The sequence below is a fragment of the Chiloscyllium plagiosum genome, unplaced genomic scaffold (assembly GCF_037043375.1).
Source record: "Chiloscyllium plagiosum isolate Xiang-an unplaced genomic scaffold, Cpla_swu_hap1 HiC_scaffold_4, whole genome shotgun sequence".
Classification (NCBI taxonomy): domain Eukaryota; kingdom Metazoa; phylum Chordata; class Chondrichthyes; order Orectolobiformes; family Hemiscylliidae; genus Chiloscyllium; species Chiloscyllium plagiosum.
The window spans coordinates 32,700,380-32,727,518 of record NW_028270142.1 but is presented as its reverse complement, the minus strand read 5'-3'; the positions used below and the strand labels follow the sequence as shown (position 1 = coordinate 32,727,518).

At 39.3% G+C, this 27,139-nt stretch overlaps 1 protein-coding gene across 3 annotated transcripts in view; it reads left to right on the top strand.

Moving 5' to 3' along the window:
- Nucleotides 1-27,139, top strand: part of LOC122549307 (transcription activator GLI3) — a 382,007-nt gene that overhangs the window by 138,730 nt on the left and 216,138 nt on the right. The window contains exon 1 of one of the 3 annotated variants that reach the window (XM_087986080.1): nucleotides 98-217. The exons of the other annotated variants lie outside the window; for them this stretch is intronic. The gene's annotated coding sequence lies outside the window, so the exon portion shown is untranslated. Of the gene's footprint in view, nucleotides 1-97; nucleotides 218-27,139 lie in introns of those variants that run through there. 3 annotated transcript variants of the gene reach the window in all.

The following is a 27,139-nucleotide window of genomic DNA, read 5'->3' as shown; positions in this document are numbered from 1 at the left end:
GTTCAAACAGGCCAGCATATTTTCTGGATTAGGTTTAGTAAAATAACTCTTGAGTAGGCAGCATCTCACATAAGGGTTTGGTTTCATGCCTGTCGACCTTGGTGCTGCTTAGAAAGAGAGTGAGAGTGTGAAAGACAAGAAGTGGCAGCATGGTGTTTTGAACAACAAATGCATGGATGACCCTTAACTTCTGCAATAGCTCCTAAACCTGTCACAGGTGTGTATCATGCCATCCACGCAGTACTATACTATTTGCAAAGGACATTTGCAATTCAGTGATGGAGGGTGATCTTTCCCCCCTCTCTCTTATATAGTCAGTGTTTATTTCTGAAATGCTAACACCTGCAGGTAGAACCACCTGGCTGTCATTCCCTTGACGTAGTGCTATTTAGAAGTCTGCTGTTGCAGAATTTTGTTGGAGAAATTTGTTGCCAGCTATATTAAAAATAAATATGAAAGTAAAGGCACTTTTAAATATAACACAGAATCCCTTGGGAGCTGTGCTCAAATGGAGACCCACAGGCTCCATGTTCCCTGTTCAAAATCAAGCCTTGTAATAGATGGCTAAAACAAAAGGATATTGGCTCCACATTTGAGTAGAGGCCCTAAGACTGCTTAAATGATTTGCAAAAGTCTTAGTTCCTGTTATCTGTAATATGCTTATTTTTGAGCATACAATCAAGGTGGTGTATAATATAAGCTGCTGCTGCCAACAATCCACTTTCTCTATAAAAAAGGCTGAAGTGCAGCGTTTAATGAGCTCACTCAGTGGATCAGAGAACAAACTCATTGCAAAAGTGCACTTTGGTGCTGATTTACAAAACTGTTGAAATACAGTTTCTTTGCAGCTGCTTCTAATTGTTGTGCAAAGTTTTTTTTATATGATATTTTGTTTAGTCCATGGAATCTTTTATTTCCCTGCCTTTGAAATTCCTTGTGGCTCACTGGAGAAGCAGCAAACAGAATGGCCCTTGGGATAAAATGAAATGCACAACTTTGAAATGTCTTGACCCACATGGCTGAAGCATTCCTACTTTTATTCTGTATTCTTTGCATACTTACATGTGGAATTATTTTGTCATAATGTTCATAAGGAGCACAGAGCTACGCCAACAATTAGTGTTGGCAAAATTGCGGAGGGTAAAGAATTATTGGATTTTATAAGTGTTGCACAATTATCCTTTTTTATTTAATAATTCCTGGACAGTTCTATCAAAACATGTGTGATTCACTCTGAGCATAATTGTGTCTTGCTTCTTCAAAAATTAACGTCATCTGATCCCAGGATTCATTATATTAGTTGTAGATTCTATTTCCAGTAGTTGCAGTTACTTGATAGACCATCTGTAGGTGAGCTCTGATGTTAGTTAAGATATTACATTTTGCAATGCAAATCTGTGTAGCGTGTGTGTGTGTGCACGTAGAGTGCTTTTTACTTTAGAGGAGTTCATGCAAAGGGGTGGTTGTAGAAGCCAGCTAATCAGGTAAAAACCTGGTTTGTATTTGGAGCCCAAACGTTGGTTGTTTGTAATTTATTGCCTTCTTTATTCCCCCAACCATCCTCCCTTTCATCCCAATACCTTATCAGTGCTATTATTTCTATGTGGGTCAAGTGTTTTTGCTTTATTTATTCATTCATACCGGGAACTAAGCATTGCTTGGAGTGAATGCATCCAGACTTTGGATCTGTCATAATTTTCAGTGTTGGTCCATGGGATGGCTAGCGAGAAGATTCCTTGCTGGGGAAATCTGAATAGAATTTGTGTTCCTTGTGATGGAGTGCCCCATCTGGTAGACTGCGTTATTAGCTTTGCAGGGTGTTATCCATAGGGGCATAAAACTATCACGGTTCCACAGAGCATACATTAATTATCAGCCTCTTCTGGCCTAGGATTCTCACACGGCACATATTTTAATGTTGTTTTGCCTTGCTTTCATTTGTAAAGTTCGATGGCAATCCAATCACAGAACTTTGGACAGGTTAGATGAAGTCAGGGAGACTTTTTTTAACATCTAAACAAGCTGTCTCAGGAAAGACAAAGTCTGACACAGGTGCTATACATGAATTGTACTTTGCCAGCGAGATGATCACTTCCGGTGCTAGCTGTGGAGTTTCTGAAAATATATGTCACTGTAATGGTGAATTCCTGCATAAAGCTGGTGTCATCGTTTGCACGCCTCGATTGATGTTGAAGGACTTCACATCTGTTTGACACCAACCTTGAAATCAGAGCATTGCGGTTTCTGTTGGTGTGTTGGCTTAGGTTACCCTTCTGTATTGGCAATGCCGTTCTCTTCCATCCTGTGCTTCTTTATTTCATAGAATAGAACATTGAATCCCCACAGTATGGAAGTAAGCCATTCAGCCCATCAAGTCCACAGCAATTCTCTGAAGAGCATCCTACCCAGACCCAACCATCCTACGCTATCCCTGTAACTTTGTCTTTCCAATGGCTAATCCACCTAGCCTGCACATTCCTGGAGAGTATGGCAATTTAGTATGGCCAATCCAACTAACCTGGACATATTTGGCCTTTGTGAGGAAACCGGAACACTCAGAGGAAACCCATGCAGACTCTGGGAGAATGTGCAAACTCCATTCCACACCCAAGAGTAGAATTGAATCTGGGCCCCTGGTGCTGTGATGCAGCAGTGTTAACCACTGAGGCACCGTGTGGCCCTAATTTGATTAGGGTTCGCAAATTTTAAGTATTTGCCTCAGCAAGGGTTACTTCATTTGTGACTTTTTTTGATTGTGATGATTATGTGTTTTGTCGATACCAGAGATGAAGTTGTACAGCTCATACTCTTCATTGATATAAATTGTCCAAAATTCAAACTATGCAATATGCTGAGGGTGGGGGTTTTGCCCAAAACGTCAATTTTGCTGTTCCTCGGATACTGCCTGAACTGCTATGCTTTTCCAGCACCACTCTAATTTAGACTCTGGTTTCCAGCATCTGCAGTCACTGTTTTTACCTAATATGCTGAGGGTGGATATGCTTCAGGGAAACAGGATTGTGATTGACTCGAATTTCTACCCTCTGACCTGCTATCATTGCCACAGTATTTATACGATCATTCCAGTTCAATTTCTGGTCAGTTTTAAATTCCTGGACAACATTTGGGGAGATGGGTAGAAAGTCATTCCCAATAAGATTCCTAGTCTTCATTTTGCTGTTTTCACCATAGCTTTTTTATCTAGTCCAGTTCACCTTCTGTCAATTGAAATTCCCAGGATGTTAATAGTGGGGAATTCAGCAATGTTGTCAATGTGTTGAGACTCCCAGTTTTTGGAGATGTTCATTGACCAAAGGTTATGTGACTCAAGTGTTATTAGCCACTTATATATTCACAGTTGGAGTAGTGTTTGCAACTTTCCGCTTGCTTTTTGAAGCTGATAGAGAGAAAATCATGTCCACTGTGGGTCTACCTGCTCTGAAATCACATTTGTGCTTGCTGATATACTCTGTTGACTAATCATTAGAAAGACTTTAGCAAAGTTTCTCCAGTGACACGGAGGAGTGAGAAGCCCAAGTACTTGTTTTACCCATGTCAATTACCTTTGTTTTTCTATAACAGTACATTTGTATCCCTCACATCTCCACTTATTGCACATTCTTCCCTCCTCACCCACCTCTTCTCTAGCGTACATACCAACATTTTCCTAGCTACAGTCAGTTCTGAGCAAAAGTCATAGGACCAGAAATATTAACTCTGCTTTCTCTGCACAAAGGGTATTTACAAGAATGGCAAATAAGCTTAGATGATGGTGACAGAATCTTCATCTAATGTAGATGATGGATATGAGTCTTTCAGAATCATGATTGGTGCCTCATTATCTGTTGTTGATGCCAGAGTCCTCTTGATGTTCAATGTGGTTATTGCCAGTAGGAGATGGCAAGTGTTGATCTTGTGTCATCGAATCTTGGTGTACAGCAATGTTAGTGTTCTATAGCTCACAGTTGATCAGTGTTGACTCACATGCATTGTTTATTATCTGCAAATCATCAAATACAACTATACAGACAGTTCCGATGATCTACCTTCTAAGCTAGAGTCCTTGCCTTTTGTTTCTTGGTTACTTATTTGTGGGCTGCCTATCAGGATAGGATTCCTCATCCTTGCACATCAGTAAAGGAAATTTAGATATTGGCTGGAGGTTGTTGATCCCTTCACTTGTAACAGTAAGAAAGAGGAATCTTTTCAAGTATGTTGCCTTTTGTAGGGGGGTGCAGTGCCCTCTCTATTTTCTTTTGGCTGCATACCCTGAACCGAATTTGGAGACAGATTTGCCTTCTACAACACCTGTTCAGTTTTATTGACTGTATCCAGAGGAAGGAGGGAATTCAACAGGAGTTGCCAAAAGTGGTTGTTTAGAGGGATTAGATTAGATTAGATTACTTACAGTGTGGAAACAGGCCCTTCGGCCCAACAAGTCCACACCGACCCGCCGAAGCGCAACCCACCCATTCCCCTACATTTACCCCTGCACCTAACACTACGGGCAATTTAGCATGGTCAATTCACCTGACCTGCACATCTTTGGACTGTGGGAGGAAACCGGAGCACCCGGAGGAAACCCACGCAGACACGGGGAGAACGTGCAAACTCCACACAGTCAGTCACCTGAGTCGGGAATTGAACCCGGGTCTCTGGTGCTGTGAGGCAGCAGTGCTAACCACTGTGCCACCGTGATTCTTACAGAATTCCAGTCCAGGAAAGTTTTAGAGGATGTGCAAATGGAACTAGATCAGATTGTGATGTCTGATTGGTAGGGAACGAGTTGGACCGAAAGGTCTGTTTCCATGCTGTATGACTATGACTCTATTACTCAAAGGTTTTGACTCTCCTGATCCAGTCCTTTGCGGCAGTGGTTGATTTGACTCATAGCTGGGAACTGATTGATGGAGTCAGTCTGTGTGCACACACTGTTAACCCTGCATTTTGCATCTCTGACATCTCTTGCAGTTTAGCCTAAAGCTGCAAAGGGGCACGATGTGGGGTCTTGGTGATTTAGAGGCAATACACTGGTAGGAGAAACCTACTATATTCTCTCTTTATTTCCAAAAACATACTTTATTCATCCAATTTATAAAAAAATTATAAAAATGTTTCAAAGTAGTCACAAAATATATTCCATGTCAAGTCAATCTGAGGGTGAAAACAATTCAGGTCGGAAATTACAAAAGGTGAACAGTTGTAAGACGTTTTTTCTATATCTCATGTTAAACTCTGAGGTGTCTCAATATGTTTTCTATCCTCTTGATTTACAACATCCATTCTTTGTAAGGTACAAAGCCTGAGGAGTACGACGTTTTTCAGCCCCGCAGTGTATGACAGAAAGTTTTTCGGCAGTGATCTTTTCCCCCTGGATTTATGCAGTGGATGCCCCAAGCTTTATTGCATCCCTCAGCACGTAGTCCTGGACTATGGAATGTGTCAGTTTGTAATACCTGGTTGAGGGTGGCTCTTACTGGAGGACAAGCAAGCAAGCAGGCAGACCTCAGAACATTTTACATTGAGTTGATGGTCCTTGAGGTGTGGTTGACAATTGTCTCTGTTTACACCCCTTAAACAGCCCTTGGAGCACAGAGGAGCTACTCAGGGTGAACCTTAATAAAAATTATTGCATCTCTCTCCAGACTGGTTTGCATTTGCATATTCCATGAGGTTGTAGACAACAATCTCTTCCCATCACAGCCACTTCAAGGACAATGCACGGAGGAGGTGATACTCCAGGAATGGAAAAAATATCTGACAGAAAGGCATTTTTCATCACCACCCAAGAAACATGTTGTTGCTTAATTGAAAGCTCTGGCAACAAGGCATTCTGCCAAGTGACCTTGGCAGTCTGGTCTAGGAACCATCCAAAAGAATCTACCATCTCCATTTTTCTACAGGGCCTTGAGGATGTCATGTGCTGACAGACTTGTGGTCAATGATGCTTTTTTGCATAAAACCCTCCACAAGGGACAATTAGTACAGCATGCTCTAACAACTTGGAGCATTCTGCAATGATGTGGCAAGACACATTCTTCTTAGCTCCAGGGACAAGTAGAACCTTAGCACATAGCAGCATTTGACAAGGGTTCACACACAGATTGATGCAGCTGCATTCAAGAGGTTAGAGACAGGTGACTATCAGGGGTTGGGTACTTCTTTCCCTCCCTTTATCTAGAGATTTGTACATCCTGTCTCTGAGAACATGGTCCACTTTCAACCTAGTTATTTGGAAGATGACTTGGGTGATTCCCATGGCTCAGGAGTTCGGAATGACCAGACTTCGACAAAGTAACATCGAAAGCACCTGGAATAGAGAGGGAGCGTCACTCCCATCTGCTCAGTTTTTGTTTGACCATGACTAGTCACTCCTTCCAGTTTTTATTGCGTGATCCAGCCCCTTCAAACCACATTCCCAACATTTTCGGATAATCTGACCTGGGAATGAAGGAAGCTTAGGATTGTTCATTCCAGCTTCCAAAGAACATGGCCTTGAGCTACCTTGACTAGTTTGAACTAGTCTCAGTTGAGAATCAGTTTATGCACCAACAGCCGATCCAAGCAGTAAATGGTGATATCATCCACATACAGGGAGGTATTGACCTGAGTACCTCCACTATCTGGAATAAGCACCCCTCCAACAGCTGCATCCTTCCTGATCATTGCCCTCTTCACAGTGAGCTTGTCAACAGCAGTGTGTCTTACAACTACACTTGACATATAACATCATCCTGTTGCAAAACCACTGACATACATTTTAGTTTTAGTTACTGACATTTGGAAGAAGTGAGACAATAGTTAAGATCTCTATTATATACTTTCAGGAATTCACTGTTTAATATTATTGAAAACTTACAAAGAATGCATGAAATATAAAAGTAATAATTAAAAGCATATTTAAACGATGGGCACAGACAAAGACTTTTAAAAGATAGCCCACCCTGATTAATTGAGAAAGTAAGTTGACCTGGTTTCTAGTCTGGAAACTAGTCCCCTTCCTTGCCTACCAGGAAGACATGCAATTGGGAGATGATGAATTGACTATTTAATTGACCACTTAAGGGTCTTAATTGGTGGTAGGCCAAGAAAATTCCCAATGGACATTCTCACCCAGGTCATTGGATATATTCAGTACTGAGATAGACAGGTTTTGATTGACAAAACAGTAGGAGAACAGGAAAATGGAATCAAAATCATAATCAGATCAGCCATGTCCTTCTCAAATGGCAGAGCTGGCTTGTTGACCAACTAGTTTACTTCTGCTCCTACTTTTTATGATCTTATAAACCTGGAAGCAAAGATTTAAAGTATTTTTGGAAAGTTGAATTTTTCAGCCAGAGGTTTCTGGGGATTTGGAGCTCACTGCCTGAAAAGTTGAAATATCAAAAAGCTCACTGCACTTAAAAACAAAAAATTGAGCATACATTCTTATATTATCTGTCTCACATTCTTTTCTAATGTTTCTCTCTCATCTTATTTATTAACTTGAATTTCCCATGACAGTGCATATCTGCTTGTGTCCCTCTTTCGAATTCTCTTTGTTTTTTGTTTTCCCCCATCTTTAATTATGCATAGCTTCTTAAAATTTTGGCCCAGATTTTTATATGGGAAAGATGTTCACTGCTGACTTCGAAGAAAGCTGCCCACACAGATCAAGCAACCTCTGTGGCATGCTTTGCCGTTTCTTGACAGCAGCTTAAATCTGGTACCAAATGAAGAAGGCTTTGTGTGTTTCACAAGAGTGATATCAGCTAGCAGGTAAGAACCCAATCACATTGAAGTTTTCACACAGAGCAAAGTAGAGAGTAAAAAACAGTTAATGTACTTCATTATGAATGTAATTTTTTTTACTGTGAAATAAATTGATTTATAATTGGATTAAAATAGCAGCCAAAATAAACATCATAAATTTTCTGATTAAAGGTATAAGATTTTTTTCATCATTACAGAGCAATTTGACATTCTACAGATATAAAACTACATATTCAGAACCACTGAAAGAGATTGTGAAGTCAGTGTACTATTGAAAATCCAGTTACACATCATTCAACAAGGTGGAACATTTTCAGAGGTTATCATAATGAGATTAACACCTTAAGAGTATAAATTCTTGTCATTATAATTTATTTCCTTTGATTGCAATCAGTGAATGTCTATCGGACATCTGAGAAAGTGCAGAATCGCTCAAAGCATCTTCGAGATTTTCATGTCATTCTGCACAGTGTGGATTTCAATCAGTTTCAGTGGAGTAATATGGAAGAACACCAAATGTTTTGTCAATTATCACACCATAGAGTCTGGATCCCAATAGCTGCATCTACTTCTAGGTTAACAGGCTTTTCCACATTCGTGGGTATTTGTTTTATCTGTTGTAAATTCTGATGTTTAACGTTTTGTTTCTATTTTCCATTATCAATTTTTACATCCATAGTCAAAGCATTCAAATGTTCAATTTTCAATGTATTTTATTTCAGCTCCAGAAAATTCTATATGCAGGATTTCAATAACTTTAATTCATTGAATTATTTTGTTTCCTTCATTGAAATTTTTGCTTGAAGGTTTCAGCCTCTCTCTAAAGTCTGAATTTAAATGTGATAATTTTTGCCTACATGTGGCTCCACTGGGTGAAGGTGGGCTCTGCAGTCTGAACATGTACACTAGGCATGATTTCACAGAATGGGTCAGTCGCATTTATGCTAGACAAATGACAGAGTGTTTCTCTCATTTTGTGACAAAGTATGGTTGTTTTTCATGATTACCAGTGAAGTTAATTTTACAAGCTTTACTCAGGTAAACTCCACTGGGTTCTTGTGATAACAAAGGATACATGTGTGATGTAACTGATTTGTTTTAACCTTAGTGATGTTAAAATTGTACTCGATAAATTTCAGAAAGAGTAGGGAGTAGGGAATATCTTTCCTTGCACAAATGAATTTTTAAACTAATGTAGTTGAACTTCTAAATCAAAGTGAATCTCCAGTTATAACCTAAGGTCATTAGTCTTATATTATTAGCTACAAAATATAAACATTCTAATTGTTGATAGCTAAAATAGGAGGGAAAACTTGCATTCATGAACACTGATACATGTGCATATATATAGTTATATCAAATAAAGATTTAGTTTCCCCTTATCTGAACTGAAATTCATCGTATGCAAAACGAAATGTGTTGATCTATGAAATCAAACATACTGCAGCTGTTTTGCTTTATATGGTGTTGCATCCTTTTGTTCTAATATAGCATATCCTCCAACAAATTGCATTCAACATCCAATAGCATATTTAAAGATTTGTCTTTTGCAAAGAAATCATGTAAAAGATTATTCTTAACATCACTTTCCTCAAGACACAACATCAAACCAGAATGATAGACATATAATGAATGTCAGGAATTTAAACTGGGGAATATGTATAGCAATCTGCTAAAATGCACATGGTAATGGAGTTATTCTTACTATTGGAAGCTTCCGGTAATTTAACTATTTGGTAGTAAAAATTACATATTTTACAATTACATAAACAAGCTTACCTGTCTTTGAGTACCTGTTTCAAATTATTGATTTGGACTTAAGGGACAAAAGTTTAATACACAGTGTTCACTTTGTGCCAAAATAACAGATGGCTACCTTGACTGCATTATTATTTCCCAAAGCTGGCCTGATGCAATGTTCAGGCATATTTGGATTGGATAGAACTGTGCCTTCTTCACACAGGGATAATGTAGTTTAATATGCAAATTAGGATCCGACACCAGTGGCAGGATTTTGATTATAAAATTCAGATATAAAAGGACAGAGTGTATCTTTCCTTATTGGTCTATTTGTACTGATTAGTGAGCAGCTCATCAGAGGCCTTGAAAGTTTAACTTGATGTGGGAGCCAGCCAATTTACCACACTTACACATCTAGTTGGTGCCTGCTGTTTGGTGGCATTTTCATGAGCACTAATAGGTGGTTGGAGCTCCTTCTCCACTGACTTTGCTCCCATTTGGAGAATAAGTTTAATTTCATGACTAAAATTTTTGTCCAGAGCTGAAAATTTAGTTAAAGGAGATTCTGTCGTTTGAGCATGTGCAATGACTACCATTCCTTCAATATACCGGTAGTATTTTGCCAAATCAAATAGAGTAATTTAGTTTTTTTCATCCTCAAAAAGTGTCCAGTTCTTTAAAAAAAATTACTTGAAGAAAATCTAGAAGGCAAATTTCACAGTTTTATATTTAAGGTAGTTTGCATTGTATATTTTCAAACAGAGAAACTGGTGTATGGCAACCAAGATCAATCTCAAAGACAACAGTCATTAATGATCACATACCTTTGTTCTTGTTTATGTTTGAATAATAAATTGACTTGTCCCACTGAGAAGTCCAACTGAGTCCAACAGTTATCACAGTTGTATCTCATGGAAAATGATTTGAGCACAAAATCTATGATGAATTTGAATTGGTATGCAATAAATCTTCTAAACAGAGGTTGCTCACTTTTATATACTTCAGAGTGTACAGCAAACTGACAGAAGGAAGAGAGAGAGAGAGAGAGAAAGAAACACAGCTAATGGAGACATGAAGTAGAGTTCCGTTCATGGGAGTGGAACATGTGTTTCTACTTTTACATATAATCTTAGAAATAAACTTTCAAAGGAGATTTTTGTTCCTTTAAGACAAATAATTTAATTTTGGAAATTCTTTAGGTTAATTACATCACTTCTGCTTGCATTTAGTTTTTATTTGAGAAACTAATTTACATCATGCATGTTATCCATTTGTAAACATTCTAATTAATGACAGCTGTGAGTAAAACAAATACAGTCAGCAATTACAGTAATAGTGTGATTGTGGTGCTTGAAATTGGATTCAGGCTGGAAACTGGGCAGACAGCCTTGGAATGTGGCACATGGGTGCTGGTTGACCTAAAACAACAGGGTGCATCAGGCCACATAAAACCACCTTCCCTCAATTTTGCCAGATCTTAGCTTCTTCCCCAGTGTTTCCAGATCCTGAATCCCTTTTGGGTTGTCTGACTCTGGATCTAAGATCATCTCCTACTACTGCTCCTGATCCCATATCTCACACCCGAGAAAAAACATAACAACAAGAGAATTAGAACATAGGCTCATTTAGCCCTCGAGCCTGCCAAGCTATTTAATCAGATTGTGGCTGCTGTGCCCCACATCTCAACTTCTCTTTAGTGCCAGATCCTCACAGCCCTCAATACTTTCATTAATCTAGTTGCCACAACTGTCGAGGATAGAGAATTCCAGATCTTCACTACCCACTGGAAGAAGAAATTTCATTGTGTCTCAGTGGTTAGGCTGTCCCCTTATTTTGTAGCTATGTCTCAAGTTCAAGAAATCCCCACAAAGAGAAACGGCTTTTTAATATTTACTCTGTCAAACCTTCTCAGACTCGTTTCTTTCACTAAGATCATCCCTCATTCTTCTAAAATCCTAACCTGTTTAGTCAAGCTCTTCGTCCCAGAAATTGGCCTAGTAAATCTGTTTTGAACAGCCTCCAACACCATTACATCCTTTATTAAAAGACGGGGACCAAAACTGTAGTCCAGGTGTGACCTTACCAGCACCCTGTACAGTTGTAACAAGACTTGCCTATTTTTGAAAACCAACTACTAGCAATAAAGGCCAAAATTCAATTTTTCACCTTAATTACTTGCTGCATCTGCATGCTAATTTTGTGTTTCAAAGTGCACATTTTCCAACTTCAAACTCCAGCTACCTAGTTTTTAATCCATTCACTCAACAGATTATCCCTTTGCAGACTCCTATGCCATCATCACAACGTGCCTTTGCATGTATTTTAGTACTGTTAACAAATTTGGATACATTTCAAGCTACCCAACCCCCTCTAAGTCATTAGTGTTGATAGTTCAGCCCCAGAGCCTCAATTATTTACTTTCTGCCACTGCACTAGGTAACATTTTTTTCAACCTGAAAATGACCCATTAATCCAGATTCTCTACCTTCTGTGTGACAATCAGTCCTCAGTCCATGTGAAGACATTTCTTCAAATACTGTGAACTCCTATTTTGTGCCACCTTCTGGAAATCAAAATACACACCATCTACCGGTACCCCTTTATCAATTCTTTTATTATATCCTCAAAGTACACTAGCAAGAAGAAAAGACATTCAGAGTATGAAATCTCCCTCCCAGACACCAACAGTTACCCACACGATTCTTTTGAAGCTTTGGTGTTGCCTCTTCAAATCAACCTTCTCACAATACAAACACGGCCATTTCTTCAGGTCAGGACTCTGTCCCCTGTCTTGGCATACCATGTTAACAGTATCACATCTCTCTCCCTCAATCCCTGCAACACCACCACCATTCCTGAATAAATTTCTCTTGGATCTTCCACAGTGACATGGACTCTGCTGTTCAGTTCTGACACAAGGGGATTTTGTAGGGTAAGTGCATATCTTTACATTTCCAGTACTATTTGGACAGGCAATACATAAGAACATAAGAACCAGGAGCAGGAGTACGCCATCTGGCCCTTTGAGCCCACTCCACCATTCAATAAGATTATGGCTGAGCTTTTTGTGGCCTTAGCTCCACTTACTGCCCTCTCAACATAACCTTAATTCCTTTACTGTTCAAATAATTATCTATCTTAGCCTTAAAAACATTCAATGAGGAAATCTCAGTTACTTCATTGGGTAGAGAATTACACAGATTCACAAATCTTTGGGTGAACAAGTTTCTTCGCTTTGCAGTCCTAAATCTGCATCCCCTAATTTTGAGGCTATGCCCTCTTGTTCTAGTTTCATCCACCAGTGGAACCAACCTCCCTGCATCAACCTTGACTATTCCCTTCCTAATTTTATGTGTTTCTATAAGTTCCTCCCCTCCACTTCTAAATTCCAATGAATATAATCCCAGTCTACTCAGTCTCTCCTCATAAGCCAACGCCCTCACCTCCAGAATCAACCTCTGCACCTCCTCCAGTGCCAGTACACCATTTCTCAAGTAAGGAGACCAAAACTGCACACAGCACTCCAAGTGTGGCCTCACCAGCACCCGATATAGCTGCAACATAATCTCCTAATTATTAACTCCATCCCGCTCGCAATGAAGGATAAAATTATATTTGCCTTCTTAATAACCTGTTGCAAGTGCAAATCAACCTTGTGTGATTCATACACAAGGACAGACTGGTCCCTTTGCACAGCAGAACACTGGAATTTTTTAGCAGTTCAAGTAATTGTCCTTTTTATTGTTATTTCTACCAAAATGGATGACTTCACATTTATCAACATTGTATCCATCTGCCAGACCTTTGCCCAATCACTTAAACTACCTATATTCCTTGAAGACTTTGAGTACTCTGCACACTTTGCGGATGATACTAAGATGAGTAGTAGAACGAACTCTGACACATTACATGTTATCCTCAACTCCAAGTCATCTATATAAATTGTAAACAATTGCGGTCACAACATTGATCACTGAGGCACATCCAAGTCATTGATCGCCAACCAGAAAAGCACCTGTTTATCCCCATTCTTTGCTTCCTGTTCATTAACCAATCCTCTATCTTTACTAATAAATTTCCTGTAATGCCATGTACCTTTACCTTATGCAGCAGCCTTTTGTGTGGTACCTGTTGAATACCTTTTGGAAATCTAATACACCACAACTACTTAGTCCTTGTTATCCACCGCACTTGTAACGTCCTCAGAATTCCTGTAGATTAGTTGAACATGACCTGCCTTTCATGAATCCATGTTGCGTCTGCCCAATGGGACAATTTCTATGATTGTATCTTTATATTTCTTCCTTGATGATAGCATTTTCCCAACTACAGAAATTAAGCTAACTGGCCTATAATTTCCCAACTTTTATCTACCTCCAATTTAAAATTTTGCTTTCTCCCCCCAATCTGCTGGAACTGCCCCAGAGTCCAATGAATTTTGGAAAATTACCATGAGCGCATTTGCTATTTCTCCTGCCATCCTTTTCAGTACCCTGGGATGCATTCCATTAGAGCCAGGAGACTTGTCTACCTTTAGCTCCATTAGTTCCCCAACACTACTTTTTTTGTGATAGTGATTATTTCCAGGTCCTCACCTACCTCAGTCTCCTTGTCATAAATTATTGGCATGTTATTCATGTCCTCCACTATGAGAAGACCAACACAAAATACCTGTTCAATGCCTCAATTATTTCCTCATTTCCCATTATTAAATCTCCCTTCTCATCCTCTAAACGACCAGTGTTTACCAAGGCCACTCTTTCGTTTTATATTTTTGTAGAAATGTTGCTATTTGTCTTTATGTTCTGATCGAGTTGACTCTCATAATCTATGTTACTTTTCTTTATAGCTTTTGTTTGTGTTTTTCCATTGACCTTTAAGGTTTGCTCAAACTCCTGGTTTCCCATTGGTTTTTGCCACTTTGTATGCCTTATCTTTCAGTTCGATAGCCTCCCTTAAATCCTTAGACATCCATGACTGCTTACCCCTTTTGCTACAGTCCTTTCTGTTCATAGGTATATACTTTTGCTGTGCGATTTGAAAAATTGCTTTGAAAGTCCCCCATTGTTCCTCAACTGTTCCACCATAAAGTCTTTGCTTCCAGTCCACTTTAGCCAACTCCCCCCTCATCCTATTGTAGTCTCCTTTGTTTTAGTATAGGACTCTGGTATTGGATTTTATCTTCTCACTTTCTATCTGATTCTAAATTCAACCATACAGTGATCGCTCCTTCCAAGAGGATCCCTAACTATGAGATCTGTTATTCTTATCTCATTACATGGGACCAGATCAAGGATAGCTTGCTCCCTATTCTGGTCCATTACATACTGTTCATTACATACTATCATGGATAGGTTCCATGAAGTCTTTCTCTAGGCTGCTTTGACTGACCTGTTTCAACCAATCAACATGAAGATCCCCCATGATAATTGCAGTATCATTTTTACAGGCATTAGTTATTTCTTTGTTTATTGCCTGTCCCAAGGTGATGTTATTATTTGGTGGCCTATGGACGATGCGTATCAGTGACATTTTCTTCATACAATTTCTAATTTTCACCCAGTTGATTCAACCTTATTCTCTTTAGAACCTACATCATCTGTCACTACTGCCCAGATGTCATCCTTAAATATCAGAGCTGCACCATCTCCCTTATCTTCCTATCTGTCCTTCCAAATAGTCTGATACCCCTGGATATTTAACTCCCAGTCGTGACCAGCCTGCAATCATGTCTCCTTAATGGCTATTGAATCATTCTCATTCGTGATAATTAGTGCCATTAACTCATCTATCTTGTTTCAAATGCTACACGAAGTCAGGTACAGTGCCCTTACACTAGCTTTTGAATTCTAGCATCTCCACTAATATAACCCGAGTTTCTCTTTTAACTTCTTTCATAGTCTTCAATGTAGTTAGACCCTCCTGCACATGTTAACCTGCTGCTTTCTTTTCTATTTACCATTATACTTCCTTATGTTTCCCCTTCCTTTCCCCTCAATTCGCTTTAAAGTCCCAGTGACCACCCTATTTATCCTTTTCACTGCCACAGGGGTTTCAGATCAGTTCAGGTGGAGACTGTCCCAATGGTACAGATCCCTCTTGATCCAAAACTGACACCAATGCCCCATGAGATGGAACCTCTCTTTCCCACACCACTCTTTTAACCATGTGTTTCCTTCCTTAATTTTCTTATCCCAATGCCAGTTTGCATGTGGCTCAGGTAGTAGTCCTGAGATTATAACTCTTGATTTTTTTCCTTAATTTTATTCCTAGTGTTTGATAATCCCCAAATAAGCACAAGGGTCCTCCTTCCTAGCATTTCTTATGTTGCTTGTCCCAATGTGGACAACAACAACTGGATTCTGCACCCTCCTGCGTAAATATCCTTTCAAGCCGGTCAGAGATGTCCCTCACCCTGACACCAGGCAGGCAACTAACTATGCGGGACTCTCGATCCTGCTTACAAAGAATGCAATCAATCCCCCTAATTATAGAGTCCTCTACAACTACCACTTGTCTGTTTGCTCCCTCCCCCTTGAATAATCTCCTATGCTATGGTGCAGTGGTCAGCTGGCTTATCCACCTTACAGCCCTTTTCCTCATCCTCACAGGGAGGAAGTTCATCATACCCATTGGACAAGATCAAGAGCTGAGGCTCCTCTGTTCCTGAATTTAGGATCCCCCTCCCTGCCTCACTTGCTATCACACCCTGCTGTCCATGATCACTGACTGAATTTGAAGTACTTAATCTACCAGGTGTGACTGCCTCTTGAAACAAAGCATCCAGGTACTCCTGTCCCTCCCAGATGTGCCACAATGTTTGAAGCTCAGATTCCAGCTCATCAACTCTGAGTCGAAGTTCCTTTAGAAACCAACACTTGCTGTAGATGTGGTCACTGCAGCTCACGATGGAAACTGCCAGCTCCCACATCATACAGCCCTAGCACATTACCTGCCCAGCCATCTCTACTTAGTTAATTACTTTAATACTTTATATAAACCTATTAACAAGTTAATTATTTTATTAATATTTCTTTGCTGTGTTCTTTTTAAATTTAGCGCAGACTTCCTACCAGCTAATTAGATCACAGCTTCCTTGTGATGGCATTCCAGCTTTTTCACTGGAATGTGCCCCAAGGTCAGTTAGTTTTATACTTACTGTGCTGCTGCGGCCAGCAGACTAGGCCGTGATCTTTTATATTCACTCTGTATTGCTGCTCTGCCCTCCAACTGCTCCCTGCAGATTAGGCTACGATCTCCAGTCTCAGTCAGTTTTATACTCACTCTGTGCAGCTATTGCTGCTGCTCTGCCCTCTGACTACTCCCTACAGACTAGACTGTGACCCTGAGCTCACTTACTTGTGTACTCACTCTATGCTGCTGCTCCACCCTCCAATTGTTCCCTGCAGACAAGGCCACAGTCCCCAAGCTCAGTTTTATTCTCACTCTGTGCTGATGCTGCTGCTGTTCCCTACAGACTAGGCTGTGATCCCCAAACTCAGTCAGTTGTATACTCATTCTGTGCTGCAGCTCCGCCCTCCAACTGCAGACCGGGCCATGATCTCCGAACTCAGTTAGTTTTATACTCAGTTCGTGCTGCTGTTCTGCCCTCTGAATGCTCCTTGCAAAAAAGGCCACAGTCCCCAAGCTCAGTTAATTTTATACTCACTCTATGCTGCTGCTGCTGTCCGTCCTCCAACTGCTCCCTGCAGACTAGGTTGTGATCCCCGAGCTCAGTCAGTTTTATACTCATTTTGTGCTGCTGCTCTGCCCTCTGACTGCTCCTAGCAGACTAGGCCATGATCTCCAAGCTCAGTCCGTTTTGTACACAGTCTGTGCTGCTGTTCCACCCTTCAGCTGCAGACTAGGCTGCGAAACCCGAACTCAGTTAGTTTTATACTCACTTTGTGCTGCTGCTCTGCCCTCCAAATACTCCCTGCAGACTAGGCCATGTTCCCCAAGCTCAGTTAGTTTTATACTAACATTGTGCTGCTGCTCCGCCATCCAACTACTCCCTGAAGAGTAGGCCCAAAATATATGTGTAAAGTCTGTTCTGCTATAACGCATGTTTTTTTTAATGCAAATTGGATTTAACACGATTCAAGAATTTAGGCCATAATTTGTAGAATGCAAACTTTCCTTATCTGTATTGGCTGTAACGCAATTCCAGACCCATTATTTTAAGTGGCACAGCTATTGTGAGATTGCACAAGAACAAGTCTATTGTGTTATATCAGAATGTGTGTACATGTTTATGTACATAAAATTTTATAAACACATCTAAGCAGATACACACACCATGTAATTCAAATGTAATATGCAAGATTTTCTAATTCAGTATCTCGCTGATCCCACAAATTTTGCTGGTTCAGTTTCTTAAATATAAAACATTTGTTCACAATACATTATTATGTAAGCACATCAAATAGTCTTGAATCTCTATTCAATTTTTAAAAATGCAAATTGAATAATAATCATATTGTATATTTTTGTTTTGCAAAACAACTATTATGTTGGATGATAACAAAATTTCTATGGAATATTTGCCTAATTTTGGAACAGTTGTTACCAGATGTTATCTAATTATTCCAGTTGTTTCCGATTTCTATGTTAGTAAACAAATTTTAAATGACAAAAGTTCATGTAATTTAGTTCTTTCTTCTCTTCAGATGTTCAGACCAAATTCTGTGATTTAGTGACAGCTCCAAAGTATAATGCGAATTGTAAAGTGCCCAGCGACTGGGGAGTGTGGCAGTGCAACCATTGTGTTTTGTCTGGTTCCTTTTTCATTGCAGGCTGACTTAGGGCATTTCTCACTACAGTATACTGTAGCTGGCCTTTCTAACCAAATCTCCAATGCATAGTTCCAATATTACATTTGACGCTTTTTGCATTTTCAAAACACTTTGGTTCATTTTTAACATTGCATGTTCTAAACTTCGTGTTAGTCACTCTTTGACTGTGTTGAACTGGCAGACTCTCCTGATGATGGGAATCATGAATGGAAAGCCTTGGTATTGAGGGTCTCAGTGTTTATCGCTGATAGGCTCAGTTTTCTGTTATGACACAATCTGGCAGCAGAAATATGCTAAGCACTAGTAGTAATAAATCAAAATGATGGCATGTTACTTACTCCACGTTTCATACCTGGGCAAAATCCAAAATGCTGCAAATTGGTGTCAGACAATGCAGTATCAGATGAAACAAAAACAACAGTGTTGCCCAGTGCTTAATGCAGAATAGTTGTAGCTGACCAGATTTTTAGTGCGCAAGTAATACTTGGAAGTTGTGCTATAAACCGAATGAGATGGCCCTGTCTCAGTTCATATCTTTGTGTTTTTTTTAATGAAAATTGCCATACCATCTGCACTTTGCAACTGATGAGGGCAGAGCAGTGTGATCAGCGTCGGCATCAGCCCAACAGAATAAATAGCAGTACAAAGTCAAAGAAATGCTGGAGAAAAACAGCAGGTCTGGCAGCATCTATGGAGAGAGGAACAGATTCATATTGAATTCAAAACATTAACTCTGTATCTCTCTACAGATGCTGCCTTCCTGTTGTTTTTCTCCAGCACTTCTTTGACTTGGTACTGCTATTTCAGCACTTTCAGTTTTTATTTCAGATTACCAGCAGTATATTGCTTTTATTGAAGGTAAATGTTAAGTTTGCAGTAAGGTTGTGCAAGTTTGTGTTGGAGCTAGCTCAGTATTTAGAAAGAAACTCGAATTGATGCCTGAAGGCAGTTGATGCTTTCCGTCCATAAGTGATTGTGGTTGTGTTGTAAGTATTGAACAGAAGAATGAACTATTTGAGGGACTGGTATCCAATAGGCAGTAATATAACATTATGATAAAACTGGTGGTTAAGTGTTACTGATGGATATCATTAGGGTTCATGTGATAGCAGAAATGTTTATGATGATAGCTCAAGGAGAAGCACACAGAATTATGTGCAGCAGAGAACAGTTATTTGCCTGTGCATCTTTGAAAGAACAATCTACATTAATCCAGTCTGTCAGTCAGTTCCTTAAAGCTCTGTATTTTTGTTTTAGTTTTCAAATGCTTAAATAAATCTCTTTTGAAATTTACTATTAAATCTGCTTCTTTTACCCTTTCTGATTGTCCCTTTAGCTCTTGCCATCTCCTTTTTTTATTTGTAAATTATCCTAAAGCCTAACAATCAAACCGTGATGAGATTGAGCATCAGTGTTGAATCTTTCCATAGCCATTTCTGCTGTGAGGAGAACAATGTCAGAAGTCACACGACATCAGGTTATAGTCCAATAGGTTTAGTTGAAGTCACAAGCTTTCAAAGCACTGCCCCTTCATTAGGTGAAGTGTAGAGAGGCACATAGGCATAGAATTTATAGCTGAGAGATCAAAGGATCATACAAATGGTGTGAGTGGAGTGTGGACAGGTTGAATAATAAGTCTTTACAGGGGATCAAAAGCGTTAGAAGGTGTGAGTAAAGTGTCAACAGTTGAATCGCAAGTGAAGGGGTGAGCTGTAATCCAATTAATGGAGGCAGAGAGATAATTACAAAAGATTAAAAATAAGGAGACAAATCAATGGCTGGAATAACGTGATAGATACAGGAGTCACATGCTGAGGGTCTAACCAAAGATTAGATTAGATTCCCCATAGCGTGGAAACAGGCCCTTTGGCCCAACCAGTCCACACCAACCCTCCGAAGAGCAACCCACCCAGACCCATTTCCCTCTGTTTCATCAGCAAGATTGAGAGCAAGAGAAACAAGTAATGGAAAACTAATTGAACAATCTCATCCAGAATTGTGGGAGTTGTGGGCATCAATTTGGATGGTAGTGGCATTTTTAAGAACAACAAGAAGAAAAAAACTTGCATTCATACAGCAACTTGAGAACTCCAAAACACTTTCTGGGTATATATTGTCATGCAGGAACTGTGGAAACTCCTGCAGTCATCTTTTGAAGTAATAGCATGGGATCTTTTGCATTCAACTGAGAGGGCAGACTGGTTTTTATTTATGACATTGAAAAGATAACTTACCCAGACAGTGCTGTGTTCCCATAGCACTCTAGTGTTCTCCGTGGGGCATTAGCCTGAAGAGATTTGTTGCTGAGCCAGGGTCATTGAAAAGAAAGTGAGGGGAAGGGGATGTAAATGATGAAAGGAAATTTGGGGTCACTGAGGGCATGGAGATGTGGAAAGGGAATGATGTCACCAGTTTTGCGAGAAATATTTTTATAATAAGAAGGAAATGTAAAGATTCAGAATCAGCTTGAACAGACAGTGCAGTTGAATATGAACAGAAGCTGAAGGAAGGCAAAGTGAGTCTCATGGAATTAAGGAATGTGCTGCATGCTAATCTGCAGATAAGGTGTGAGTTGGACCTGAAAGTACAGAGAGTTGTGGAGTGTGTTGGCTGTTAGAAAGCATTGGGATCCAGGACTTGTGGTGAAAGAAGAGGCAGAGGCAGAGGCAAAGGAGAAAATCTCATCACATTTGGAGACTATCCTACAAATTCATCTTATTTTGAACCAGATAAGGGGATTAGAGGATGGAATGAGGAAGAGAGGAAGCGGTTTGGAAAAAAAATTGTTTGTGACTTAATTAAACGGCCATATAAGCATTAAGGATGTCCTTTTAAATAAAACTATCCACTGGTCGGTATTCAAAATTTCTATTTTTACTATTTGAATGGTCTACAAAATCAATGCCAAGCATAATGTTGGCAACACGTAATTGTGACTCTTATAAAAGAATAGCCAATATTAAAAAATTCTAAATGTGAAAAAGATTAGGTCTGATAAACTCAAACCTAAATTGAAAGTAATGTGAGCATTTCTTTTCATTTAAATTAGGATTTTACAGTTTTAAATTCTGTGTTTTTGATCTTGGATTGCATCCATTGATTATCTCAGGGCTGCTTGCTCTGTCAGGCTTTTAACAGGAGCAGTGTGATCTCGAGGTTCTCTAAGTAAAATTTCTTTTGTTTCTTATTCCTTAGATGCTTCACTTACACAGGCATTCGCTTATCCTCATGGGACACTACAAAAATTCCTCCTTGAGGGGCAGGGCAGGTGTTATATATGTTATAAACATATTTTGTAGGGATCCCACTCGTTCAATCCAAGGAAGGAAGATGTAAACAATCCATCTCGCTTCCTCATCAAAACTTCTTACTCCAATCTCAAGGTGCGGAAGGACGGAAAGGACAGCATATACAACCCGGCACCAAGTACAAATGAACATTCACTACCATGCTGACATTCACCATCTTTTCCAACATTTCTTGTAGGTAAAGCAGCAACTTACTTGCACTTCTTTAATTTTAGAATACTTTACTTACATCTCACAATATAGTCTTCCCTACACTGGTGAGACCAAACACAGGTTGCGCAAATGTGTTTTGCCGAGCACTTCTGTCTGTCCACAATTATGACCTTCAAGACTCCAGTTAACTGCAATTTTAATTCTATTGTAATTAATTAAACTGAATTTTCAGACAACTACTGCTGCCCCATGTTGTATGATCTAACTGGAATCATGGTCACCGTAAGGTAAATTTGCACCGTCCTCATTTTTAGGTGGGGATCTGTAGGGCCTGCTACCAGATTAATCCGTTCAGAGCCATTACCTTATAACGCATCTTTCCCAAGCCCTTTTCCCAGAATTAATCTTTATATTATCATATATATAGTTGTATTAACCACTATAGCATCTCCCTCTTAAGTCTCTGATGACACAAATTTAAGTTGTAGGAAGTTTCACTATTCTTCCTATGTATCCAGTGTCTTTGGATTGAGGACTGTTGACTTTGATTCTGTTCTTTATGAGGTCTTTAAAGTTTCTCGCTGCTGAAGGACCTTTCACCTTTTAGATATTATTTGCAAAGGATATTGTTCCTGCTGAGCAGGCAATTAGTCCATTACTTTATCTGGAGAATGCTTGATCTCCTGAATTTCCTTTGTCGAGGAGCTCTTCCCCACTGAAAGAGTTAATTGCTTATCTTAACTGTGTATTGAAACTGAACACTGGTGTCCCACCTTTCGCATTGCTTCCATCCAGGTGTATACAAGTCATTGTCAATCTGTATGAGCAAATCTTTATTCTCAATCTGTTGGCCAATCTATTCTGAAGTTTGTAGTTTGTATGTTAATTTGTTGATTAAGTTGTTTGGTTACATTCACCCCTGTAGCTTACTTATGAAGCCAACAATATCGTCATCATCTGACATCAAATTTGGATCATAACAATTTACTGTCTAAGCAATTTCAGTTAAAGATTCAGCAATGAGCTCAAATGAGTCATATTATTACATATCTTTCTCACCACTTGTATCTTCTCATAAACTTTGCTGATTTTTGTCATTTGAGTTCTCTTAATTAAGTGTTGATAAGAGTGGAAAATATTTCTGTTACTGCTGTATAATTGCAGGTTCTATGTTGACTGTATGAAACAATTCTCTCATGCTAATGTAAGTAATTTCAATAGATTCTTTTTTCTTTTTGACTACCACAGATCTAGGAAACCAAATGAAATCTTCTGCTTGTTTCTTGACTGGTTGACCAACAACTGTAATAAATAATATTTCCTTGACTTATGGAGCCACATCTGACTCCTTCTTGACCAGTGATTGCCTGACTTTGCATTGATAACTGTTTTTTGACCTGTATGTTGTTTTTTGTAACTAGTTGAGTTCCTTAAACCATTTGATTTTTTGAGGTCAAAACTTGCATTTATGTTCAAGAGTGGAAATTTTTGGTTGCTTTGGTTGCACTCTGTTTTGCCAAGTTACTTGTTGCATGCCTTTAACCTTAAATAGTATACTCCTGACCATGTAGTTGCATTGTGATAGACCTAACACTGTTTCTCCACCCATAGTATACAATTTGATAACACAGTGACACTTACTTTGATATCAATCTTAAAATTAACTAGATGTCCATAAACATAAATCACACCTTACCAAAATTACTTGGTTGAATGTCCAATCTCCCGTAGGAATACATTGGATTTCTTGTCTATTATAGGTTACTATCTCACTAACAGCTTTGAGTGAGCATTTATTTGACTTTTTTGCTACTCTGTGACTGAGTCCTAATTCAGCACGTTTTCTGAAAGTAACCTATTGTTTTGCAGATATTCTTTTTTTTAACAACTTGGCTGTACTTGTGTCTGTGAAGTTTCCGCATTCAAAACATTAACTCTGACTTTTCATATCTGCTGTCTGGCTCAGAGTAGGTCCTAGCTTCTCAAGTGTATCTTTACGATTTGTGTACATTATGAACTGAATGGATTTTACAGATCTCTTATGATAAAGTTGATTTTTACCTTCTGGGATTCAGCTGTATTGCTTCTAGATTTCTGCTTCACTAACCATCTGGATGGCTTTCTCCATAATCAAATCTTCTTTGGATTGTAATAAATCTGACAAAGATTCATACATAAATCTACCAACAATTCCGTCTCTTGTGAATTCTGACTTTAAAGTGCCATTGTCATTTTTCTCCATCAGAGATAATTAATGGAACTATTTATGGATACCCCTGGAAGTTGAACTGTTTTGTTGACTCTACTTTCAAGAATTCTGTTTGTTGAAGTATTTTGCAAAAGCTTGTACCACTCGATCCAAAGTATCAGGTGTGTTTTCTTCTCTGTGTTTGGTGAACTATTGAATAAAACCCAAATTGAATGCGAAAGCATACTTATTTAGCTGCAGATTTTAATGGTAAAATTTAACAGAGAGTGGGAGGCAGCTTGCTCTCTACAACAAAAGTTAGTAGTCACTTGACACGTTCAGAATAAACTCACCCAGAACCATGGATCTTTCCGGTTGGACCAGTTGAGCTCATACTAAGATGTCTAAAACTCACCTGAGAAGGAAGTCCCACTCTCTGGAGCTGCCAGTCAATCAAGTGAGCTGTCAACTCTAATTGTCTCGGCAGCACCAAAGCTCCATAATGGGGCACTGGCTAATGCAGGCAGGTCTATGAAGGAGGCCCAATGGAATTCTGGAGTGAGGTATCCTTGGGGGGCTTTAAGTAAATAAGGGGGATTGACCCTTTTCAGAGCAGTGGGATGGGGATTAGGTTTTAATGTACATTTAGGAAGGAAGGGCGCTACTACCTTCTCAGAAGTTCCCCCTCATGGGCAAAAAACATTCTCCAGTAGTGATACCCCCTTCCTGTTTTTTAAAGCATTTTAAAAACAAAATCACCTACCTTCTCCTGCCCAGGCACATTATGATATGGCAACGTAATACTGCAGTCAATTGGCCTTTTAAAAAGCTTCAAATTGAAAATCATCAGCTTGAAATAGAAATGTTGATTCTTTCTCCACATATGTTGCCTGACCTCATTGTTTCCAGAAATTTCAGTTAATATTGTTGTCAGCTCTTCAGTTGAATCTTCCAAAGTTTGTTCCAATAAAGTGTAGTAGTGATTTTGTTTATTTTTTGAAGGAAAATAAAATAATTTCTTAACTCTTTTCTATCTTTATTGCCCAATTCCTAAATCTCACACATTCACTTGTTTTGTCTTTAGCTTTCAGACGTTGAAGTCAATTGTAACAAATTTGTCAATGCCCTGGTAGACAACAGGCATGGAAGTAACTAACTAATTCATTCTAAATGACCTAATGTATCATTGCACCTGCACAGGCCACCTGGGCCATTGCAAGATCAATTTCTTCCTTTCCATTTAGAATAATGTTGGAAATTTATTCAAATCAAATCCTTACAAATATACAGTGTTGAACATTGCAAGCATTTTATAGTAATCTCATTATTCACACAATGGCTATATGAAGCATATTGGATAATACTTATTAGGAGACAGCTATACTGAAAATCTCCTTAAGCCTGCTCTCTAGTTTCTCAGATTTATAGCCATGAATTGTGTCTTTGAGCAGTCGTTGTAAGGGTTCTCTCTGTGCTCCCTGCAATGACAGTACAGAGAGAAGATGTAACAAACCAAGAAACAAAGAAAGACATAAAAGAATCAAAGCCCAAGGAGGTCATATCCATCACAGGCTTAGCATTCGCTTCAAAGATGTCTGGTGTAGCCTGGGACAGCTGGTAGTGCAAGACAATCAGAGGAGAAGCATCCGCTAACACTGAGATAAGAGATTCTGGTATCTAGTCCCAGTTCACTTTGATGTAGCTCAGCAAGAGAAGGCTTTTGGGGACAGACTGCGCATCCTTAATCATAGGCGGCTGTTGTTCTGCCTTTTAAGGTCTCATTATGGTGGTCCTTGAGGATTAATCCTCTTTAAGGTTTACATGGCAGGGTTTTGTCTTGGGGGCCAGCCAGCGAACTTGGTATCACCTGCATAAAGCATAGGCACATGTTTCTCATTCTTCTTCTTCAAACTTCATTTTTAATCAAATCTGGCAGAAAACTAAAACTTTCCTGCTTCCGACTGTCGCAGTATTTCTGTTAAGTGCTGCTTGAATGCTGAAATGCAGCCTTTCAACCGTTAGCACTAAATTGCCCTTTTCCGGTGATCCTACTTTTCCAACTATTTCTGGCTGTTAACGCTGGGTTGAGCTGTGTAGAACCTGATCCTAGAATAGTTGTAATCCATGGACATGCGTGCACATTGCCTTTCTTGATAGGTGCAAATTATTTATCACAACCCTGGGTCAAAAATGAATTAAAGAAAATTAAGGTACTTGCCAGATATTTGAGTAGAAACACATGTACCAAAGGGATTTTGGGATTTACCTTTGGAAGTAACAACCTCATAAGCTGGAAGTTCTCTTCAGTTTTGTGCTGTACAGAATCACTGCAGTCTCTTTTGTTTAAACCATGATCATTTTATTGTACTTTATTTAAGTGTTGCAGTTAGCTTTCCATGAGCTATTGGCCATCTGGCAATGCATGGTCAGGTGAGGCAGCCTTGGCTGAGCAAGACTATTTCAGCCAAGTGCACTAATTTTAGTCAAATTCCTTGTGTTCAGTTGCTCAGTACAGGGTGTATGTTCTCCATGAATGTATACTTGCCAAACAAGCATTCATCACCCTTCAGTAATGCAGCAAGTAAAACATACACAGCACTCAAAAAAAAAATTTAAACATTCTGCTTTTTGTCTAACTGCTTTATCTACCAATGCACAAAAGGATTAATGTTCACATTCATTTTCCAAGTTAACACTGAGTAGTGAGGTAAGGGGCTGGATTTTAGCTGCTGAGGCATGTAGCTTGCCAGGCTTGCTCTGGTATAAAGTACTCCGGTGGATTCTTTCGGTGGCTGAGCAACATGGATTATGATGAGATTTTATTGCAGAATCAGACGAGACATCTAGTGAAGCCTACTTCATTGTCAAGACCATCTTGTGTCATCTTTTAAGCTGTGTGGTGTGTCTCTCTCTTGGCAGCAATAAATTGCCAATTAACGGGGATTATTATTTGTTAGACATCTCGTTAACAGACTGAATTCATATTCAGCTTCCTAATTTACCAAATGTGCCAAGAAAACTTGAAATTGAGAAAACTCAACATGGAAATCAGTGCAGGAAAATTTAACTTGCCACTTGCTCCGAACAGCCTCCATGTTGGATACTGTGAGCGCCAATATCAAACAGCCTGCTCTAAGGCACTGACTATGTGTATGATACATCCAAGGATTTTGGCATCTGATGCCAGCCTCTACAAACCC